Below are 9,495 nucleotides of genomic sequence, written 5' to 3' on the forward strand. Positions count from 1 at the left end.
GTGAAATATGAAAAGGAAAGGGTGAGAAGGTCAGCGTTAATGTGTCTTTTTCTGTGCTAAATGGTGGTATGTAGTGATACAGGTGGATGATACACAGAGTGTACTTTCCCAAACAGATGTCTAATGGAAGGTCCCTAAAAGCCATCCCAAAGCAAATACTTTAAAACAATCATTCTGTCTTTGGAGTGTCTCATCAGCTGTGAACCAGTAATGCAAAAAATCATAATTGAATCAAACTGATGTGGAGCCTCAGTTTGATTCATATCTATCTGTCATATATATATATATATATATATATATATACTATGTGACTAACAGTATATATTATTTCCTCTTAGGTTGAGTTCGCTGAGCTATCAACACCAAGATGCTTCATTTAAGGCTTCAGTGTTGGACTTTATTCACCAGTATGGCTCCTATCTCCATCTTTCATATACTGTCTGCGAAAAATAACCAACTACTAAATTGCCCTTGGTGGTGCACTAATATTTTTAAATGTAAATGGAGCCCTGCAGCAATCCATGTTACTTAATTAGCTCAGTAATGGTGCACAGTCTTTTCTGACAGTTGCTTATGTTATGATGCCAAACTTTTAGATAATGTAATTTATTCATGTTCCACTAATACCACCCTCTGGGCATGGATGACCATGCGATCAGGTGCTCACTCTCAACAAAACTCTAATTTTAAAGCTGTTGGCATCAGTGCAAATCAGCTGTGTCGAGACTGTACGGTCACAGGAATAACAGCCGGGTAAGCTGTATAGAAAATAATAACATGTAAACTTTGTTTTTCTGCTTTAGTTTTAGTGCATTGACTGTCACTGGAAACATGAAGAAAACTGTGACTGCATTCCCATGTCTTGCTACTTTTGTTGAAAAGAAATCAGGATGTCTAGACTGATAATCTGGCTGTTGTTTGATGTCACGCGTGAAAGACTGTTAAGGTCACCGCTGACATTACTGTGGGTTAATTGCTATGCAGGCCTTTTTTGAGGAGGAGGGCGTGGGTTAGGGTTTGTGTTAACATTTTCAGCATTTTCAGATGTGAGATGTGAAGACTTCTCACTCAAACAGTCAGAACATGTAGACAGACAATACCTTCCAGTCACATATTGACTTGATGGGAAACATCAGAATGCCCTTAGAGATTAATATCATTTTCAAAGTATACCCTGTGGCTGTAAAAGAAAGTTTAATGTTGGAAGTATGATGTGAGAAAAGTAACCTTATTTCTCCTTGAGTTAAATACTTTGGTTTTCCTCTAGTTTTGCTCTGCACAAAGACTTTAAGTTCCCCTAAATGTTCATGTTGGAGCATATATACAAGTGCCTCCTCTCAGTATCCCTGGACAGCATACTTTCACAGGATGCACCCACAACATGAAATAAATCACGTAGCTGTGGAATTCACCACACCTGCTTTTCTTTCTTTCTTCTTTCTTAAATAAAACCTAAAGATGCTTGAAAGAAAACAAACAAACAAAAAAATGTCGACCTATTGTTTTTGTATGCTGGTATTTTTATACATTTGGTTTACAATTTATCTATTAGTAACCATCAGGAGCAAACACTGTGATAATCACTAACATTTTATCTGTCAGTTCGTCTGTTGACAACACTTTCTCTCTACATTGAAGACAGGCTTCAAACTTTCCTTTTAGAGCTGAATCAGACAACACTGACCTTAGATTTCTGTTTGTTTGTTTGTCTTGTTTGACCTAAGTGCTGTGTTGTGGTGTTTGGAAGAAGCGGACTCGAGCGCAGATCTCCTTGCAATGAGACAGTGAATTTATTTACAGAGTGAAACAATTACAGTCCAGTGAAATCCCTTGGCCGTGGCCCCGTGGTCCATTCACCCAGCTCCCGTGTTCTCCTCTCCACCTTCTGGTGCGAAAGACAAAAAAAAGGAGTAAATAGCAATCCAAAAGCGAGTTGGAAAGAGCACACGATCAAGACACTACTAACGAGCTTAGTCTAATGATCCAGCACTGACTGAAGCCTGGTTACCGCGTTAAATACACCGGGGTCTGATGGTGGATAATTCACGGCAGCTGGTGAATGTTAATTAACATCCGAGCTACTTCCGGGTCGGCGGACCTGCCTCCGGGGAAGCGCTGCTCCATCAAAATCAACCCAAACATAAATGATCAGGTCGCCCAGCAGGGCTGGTCAGACCATGACATGCTGGGAGACTTGAGTATGTCTTCATAAAGCACTATTGCATTCTCCCTTCTCTCTTCCATACTGTATGTTTTGGCCCAGCTTACTATGCTCTCCTTTTTTCCCTTTCTTCTGAACACTTATGTTTGCACATGAGATAGCAATAAAAAAAATCATACGTCTCTGTTGCCTTCAAGGCTGTTGACCTTGACCCTTTTCTCTATCAATTTCTGTCTGTTTCCTCCTCCCAACCTCCATCCCTTCATGGCCTCCTCCATTTCTATCTGTATGCCACAGCAGGTGGCCAAAGGTATAAACATTTCATGTGGTGTGTATCTGCAGGGCTACGCGTCTTCCTTACTGGAATCCCATTGCTGCTGTCCTCTGGCCTTAAACCCTCCCACCTCTCAGCCCTGCAGCAGTTTACACCACTATTGATAGACTCATCCACCATTATCATCACCAGACCAAGACAGGGCTGCTTCCAATTGTTGGTCTTGGTAAGGCAACAGACACCTTGAAGGGAGTTAGTGGACAAGGTTAGCTGATCTGCAGTATGCATGGCGGAGCTACTGATTGGCTTTTGTGGTGAGAAGAGTTATCAGCTGAATGGCTACATTCTGCTCTGACAGGTTCATTGAAGTACAAAAATGGAACACAATAATTCAAGCTGTTCAAAATGAGACGAGTAATTCATTACGTTGTGAACTTGTACCACTTCCTCACATCAACACACCAGCTTTTATTGTTTTTTCTGTAGGTAGAATAACATTTTGAACTAATTTAGACCCGATTAGTTCAGCATGATTGATAACGACATAAATAAACCCAGTTACTCTGAAATATTTCCAGTTCACTTAGGGCTTCTTTTACCATTACAGCTTGAAGTTATAAGTAAGCATTATTTATATGAACTTTGTGGAAATAGTACCATGACATAATGACTGTTCATTTCACAATTGTTGCTATAGTAGCTTTTATATTATCTATCAACTGCATGCTGTCATAAATCTTACTCTATGTAATATATATATATTACTATAAGTAAGAAATACATCAAACACTGAATTATAATGGACTTCGTAACATTTTGTTCAAGTTATTTTCAGTATGAATGTTTTGACAAAAGGTAACAGGGCAAGACTTAAACATGACTCATAATGTGGCTTCAGCTCATGGAGTGGTGGGTTAGAAATTAATAGTATGTTATCTCACCAGAATGTTGCTTAGAGGTTAAAGACTAGAGTCCATGTTAACAATTTATTTATTTACTTTTTAATCCGATTCCCTACTTTCACCATGACTATTAGGCACACTGGTTTATTGACTCTCAACATTGTTATCCACACAAAACAGAATGTCAGTTGCCATCCTATCATATCGTATTAATGATGATGCAGACATTGTGTCAACAAAAGGCAAACCCAGTCAAACTGCATAGTGCCATAAAAAGAACATCTGACCACATCAACTGGAGATTTCCTTGCTAATCAACCCGTTTAGAATTAAATGTGACACAAAGCTGGAAACTTTCTGTCTAACTTGAAAATGCAGTTAAAAACAAAACTACCCTTAATAGGTCCCAGTGGCTTCTCAGTCAATTTCAGTTTAGTTCCTTGCTTTAAATGAGCCTCGAGGCTGTACTGCTTGGGCTTGGTGCTGCAACTGCTACCATACCACCACTAATGGTGTGCAAAGCTTTTGTGTAGATTCAGATTTTTATTATTTTTTTCTGTTTCTTTCTTCTTCTTCTTCTTTTAATAAAGATTACAGGCTGAATGTCTTTGAGTAAGGAGTGGGTTAATTTAAACCCGTTCATTTATCAACATTTCCCATGAGTGAGGATCTGTATGAGGGCTAGAAATGTGCACAAGTGATTAACTGTTCCAAAAAAAACTATAAAAATGCTGTTGATGCTACTGTACAAAGGAAGATTATTAACCGCTGCCATGAGATTTAAAATTCAGTGAGTTTAAAAAAATGTGCTGCAATATTTGTTTAATTCAAGGTTCAGAAAATCTTTCAGAAGCCTGTCTTGGAAACCTCATTGTAATTTGTATTTCTCAGTACACAGAAAGGAATTAAACCAAGATTTAAGCTTAGGTTTAATTTGTATTTCTTTTTGATGGCTTAAAGAGGTAATACAGACGTATGAGTTTGTATTATTGAAGGATCTTTATCCTACAATATAAAGTGCCTCGAGGCAACTGTTGTTGTGTTTTGGAGCGATATAAATAAAATTGAATGAAACTGAACCAAAATTGAAATCACAAGCCACAAGCATAAAGACACCACAATGCAGCAAAATGACACTATATTGGAATATCTATTGCTCAATAGCATCAAAAAATACAACAGTGTGTTTCCTTCCTATACATCCTCAGCATTATACCCACAAGCAGGATTCCACTTGAGAAAAAGAGCCATGTGAAGCATGAAATTAGTTCATGACAGCTGTAAAGACAAAGTCAATACGGACTAAAGAGAATCTGTGGGGCTCAGCCAGACAAATAGTTGTGTGTCATTGACTCCCTCTGTGCTAGGGTGGTGTGAAGAAATCCAAGTCTATAATGCAGGCGAGAACATAAAATCAGGCAGTGGAAATTAACCAAATCCTTACAAATAAATAGGCACATTTGAGATGTTTGTTATGACGAGTATATATATCTTTTCAGCTTATGAGAGCTAAGATTGTTATATTAAATGTTATGCAATGCTAACATGAACCTATCTGCATATGTGCAGAAATGACAAGCTAATTACTCAAGGGACAAAGGCCGGGTTAAAAAGGACTACAATTTGCACCCATGTAGATATATTTGTAAGCGTCCATTTATCTGAGGAAGGAGTAACTTTTTTTTTTCAAAGTTGGACAGATTTTCTTATTATTTTATGAGTCACTCAAAGTTTGTTTTGTTATCCCTGCTGTTACAGTTATGCTACTTAGGCTGAAACTTTTTTGCTTCAGTTTAAATGACTGCTAAGTGTAATTTTTCATCATTTTAACATAATCCTTTTTAATTATCAGAGAATGTTGTGCAGTTGCTCTTTCATAGGTTTAACTCATCGCACTGCAGGGAGTTCCACCTTCTGGTTTTCTACCTCGGTTCAAAGACATACAAGTCAGGTAGAGTGAATATTTTATAATTGCTCTAGTTTATAAATGTGATGTATTTCTTGTTTTTCGGTGTTGGCTCTGAGAGACTGCTGTTTTCATCACTGTTCTCGGGGAAACCTGCTCATGCTGTGCAAACTATGCCACTGACACTCTTGCCAGTAGCACAGCATGAATAGAAGTTCAAAGTGGCAGGTTATTATGGAACCTAAATGTGAACAATAACGGATTCAAGCTTCCAAACTTTCCTAACAAAAATCAAAACTTCTAAATTACCAAAAATGAAAATAAAATGACAAAAACAAAACAAAACGATAACGATTCCTCACAGACGTCTGAAAAAGACGCTGCTCACTAACTCCCTCACACACTTGCACTCTGTCTCTATCTCTTTTGCACACACACACACGCACGCACACAGTTTAATGCTGACTTCAACGGAAAGAAGTGGCAGAGGTTTAAGAGGGCAGGTTGCTTTCAACTGGGATTTAAATGGACTGATGTCATGACCTTGTCCAATCTAGAGGCAGCAAGCCCTTCAAATGGATGAATCACGGTGCACCACCTGATGCCCGTCATCCTAGCACGCACATCCACATGCTCTTTGAAAAGAGGGAAGAAAAAGATCTGTAAATTCATTTGTCTTCAAATAAAGTTGTTACAGTATCTCTAAAATAATAGGTAGTCAATGTAGACATGACATCGTAGACAACTTAGTGTAAGTTCATTATTCTTTTAGTTAAACTGGAACATACAGTGATTTGCTATCTTTCTTTAGTGTAGATCAATTTCAACATGTCACCTTAGGGTCTTGGGAAATGTGACGACCATTTTGGGATGCATATTGATTTGTCGTAAACAAAAAAAAGATCATTAAAGCAGCGGCCACTTTGAGTGTTAAACGATAATGACATGAACACTTAGAAAGCTTGCAAATATTAGTTCTCTAAACTGGTCATGTTCCATTACATAACACCAGAATCCAATTAAACCTGTCAAAGGAGTCAGTAGCACTCCAATTTCTTCTTCTGCCCTTTACTCACAGCTAATAATCATCTGGCTTGGCCTAAAAATAGGAAAACTTTTACATATAACTGAATATTTTTCATTGTTGTGTGTAGTTGAGAAGTGTAGCACTGAGGGTGGAAGAGAAATAGAAAATGAAGAAAGTGGGTGGCAAAGTTAAGAAAACTTAGAAATCTTGACATTGCAGTGCTTTCCAACCCGTGGCATCAAAAACGGCTCCAAAAGGCACCAACAGCTCAGACGTGGGGGACGGACCGTGAACAGCTACAGCTGTATGTGTCTGAACATCTGTCAGGGAGGTGGCCACACCCCAAAGCCCAGTGCCCAGGTGGATGCTTTAAATAAGAAAATGCCCCTTGAAGAAGGACCCCCAAGTGGCCACTACAGGAATTGCAGCCTTTTTCTTTCTTTTGAGTTCTGGAGATTGCCACTCGGTTTAAACATTCCCCTTCACCGAGTAGAAAAATGCTGAAAAATTACCCATACTTAATATGTTTAAATATTATTATTATTGAAGGGTCTTTACCTTACAATATAAAGCTCCTTGGGGCAACTGTTGACTTGGTGCTTTATAAATAAGCCTCAATTGAATTGAAAATGTGTTGCTAAGGGGTCCTTCCCATCTGTCCATATGTGACAAGTTGATAGCGAAACTCACCTTTGAAACCGACAACCTGGTGAGTCACAGCATCAGTGCTGAAAGATGCCTGGTGTGTATCTGTGTAATAGTATTTAATGCCTAATGAGATTGGATCGATTATTCTCACATCGTTATGTTGCTCTTTTGTGCTTATTTTAAAATGAACATGTTTGATTTGTTGATGTGTTTGAAGGCATGCTTCAGGGTCACTCATTGATCTCACGCTTCATTCATATTCAAATTAGCAGTCTAATCTATCCCACTTCATCTTCCGCGTCGTGATCAATGGCTCAATTTATAAAGCCTTTGTATGGTTGTTGAGGAAATAAGCGATCCAAAAGCCGTAGGAAAATGTTTCCAGGCAGCTTGCTGACAATGACCGCAAGTGCATGCAGGTGGCACAAAACAAAAGGCACAAGATGAATAATTAGCCCATCATTTCTAATTGCTGTAATATAAATGTGTGCCCCATTTACCTATACAACCCTTTCCAAGTGACATAAATATTTGATTTCCACTCGCACTAATGTGCTAATGATAGATCTTCTTACTCTACAAGTGGTAATTCAAGTCACCGCATATAAAAGTGGCTAAATGTGCTCGTCAGCGCTACACTGAAGTGTTCATCTAACTCCCAAGAATATTCAATTTCATACCAGCTATTGAATTTTAAGAGGATGCAATAATCCTCTGGTTTGGTAGAGTGTTTTCTCTTTGCCGAGAAAATTGCTGATAGAGGTTACAAATGGCTGCGGAATGATGGAGACAATTGTGCTCGTATCCCTGATCGCATTCGCTGTGCCATCTGTGTGAGGAAATTGGTTGAAGGGCTTTTAAATGCAGAGTAAATGACACACAGAAGTCTACTATCGCGTTATATTCTGTTAAACTGCATGTCTAATGATGACAGGAATGAAGGAAGATACAAATATAATCTGTCTTCACAAAACAAGCTGTTTCTTCATTAATTTAGATGTTTAACAAGACACCAAAAAAGGTCCATTTCTCTGGTGTCTGAGGCTACAAGTACATGAACATGTTTTAGCACGGTTTCAGAAATAATCTGTGCCTGTAAATGCACATCACATTGACCATTCATGCATGTTTGTAAAGTGCACGAAGACAGTTGGTCGCTTGTACAAAATGAAGTGGAAGAGCAACAACAAAAAAGTAAGACAGGAGATTTTCTCTGCTTGGACTGTCGCAATGATGAGGTGGAACAAAGTAGCATAACACCTGCACTGGGAGTTGTTGCGAAGCAAATATGTCAGCGTTGCTGGGCGGATTATTCACTGCTAGAGGAAACCATTGCAAAGAGAAAGGTGTGCACTTAAAAGAGGAATTTAATTTCACAAAATATTGAAGTTATTATTGTAATGTTTGGCTTCATTGTTGTGACTGACAGGCAGTGTTGGTCAAGTCCGTTGCTCCCATGCAGTGAGCAACGGACGCTAATGTTTTTGTCACCTTTTATGGAATCAAACTCAAAGTAAGGTCAGTACTTCCACGCTTTAAACGCTGCACGCTCAAACTCTCTCCCACACTCGATATATTATCCATTGTTGATCTGCACACAGCTGCTGCCACCAACGTCGCACTCGCTTACGTCATTGTCATGAGACACTCTCACAAACAAATCGCGGTTTTAGTAACGCAGTAACGCAGCGTACTTACGGGAAAGTAACAGTAATCAAATGACCTTTTTTGCAATAGTAATCCCACTTTACTTGTTACTTGAAAAAAGTAATTGGATTACTTACTGCCCATCTCTGCTGACAGAATAAGAATGTTTTCATCATCGCTCACAAAAATCGAGACGCAGTGTTCACGTCTTCTAAAGTGACCCATTAAAACCTGCAGCTGACTCGGTTTAGTTGTTTTATAGTTTCCAAAAGTCACACCTTTACTATTTCTAAAATGGAAAATGTAGTGTAAACATGATGCTACTGCTCTTGAATTGCAGATATCAACGCGCCAGACTTTACTATTAAAGTAAACGTTACTCCAGATATTTCTGTTATCCTCCTCCACACGGGCATAAAAAGTGACTAACAAGTCTGAAAGTTGTCTGTTTGTAAGAGGTGGGTATTTATTGTGTGGATGTTGAAAGGCATAGGCACAGTATTTGAGACAATTCATAGTATTTGTGCTAAATCATAGTATTAGTACTTCAGTGAAATTATACTATTTCTGCTAAAACATAGTATTTCTGTTAAATCATAGTATTTGTCCCAAATCATAGTATTTGTGGTAAAACACAGTATTTGTGCCAAATAAAGGTATTACTGCTAAACAGTGTTGGGACTAACGCGTTATTAAGTAACGCGTTACAGTAACTACGTTATTATTGTGGTAACGAGCACGGTAACTAGTTATTATGCCAAAATCAGGAACGCGTTACTCGTTACTGGGATTTAGATAGGGTCGTTACTCGTTACTTCGTGTGGTGGCATCGCGGAGTTTCCACAGATTCAGTAACATTAGCAAGTGGTGGAGGTCAGCAGGTGGATGAAGGAAAAGGGACGCAGAAGGAAAAGAGACCCGAGGCGGCCG

The sequence above is a fragment of the Pundamilia nyererei genome, unplaced genomic scaffold (genome assembly GCF_000239375.1).
Source record: "Pundamilia nyererei isolate P.nyererei 1_Seehausen unplaced genomic scaffold, PunNye1.0 scaffold00111, whole genome shotgun sequence".
Taxonomy (NCBI): Eukaryota; Metazoa; Chordata; class Actinopteri; order Cichliformes; family Cichlidae; genus Pundamilia; species Pundamilia nyererei.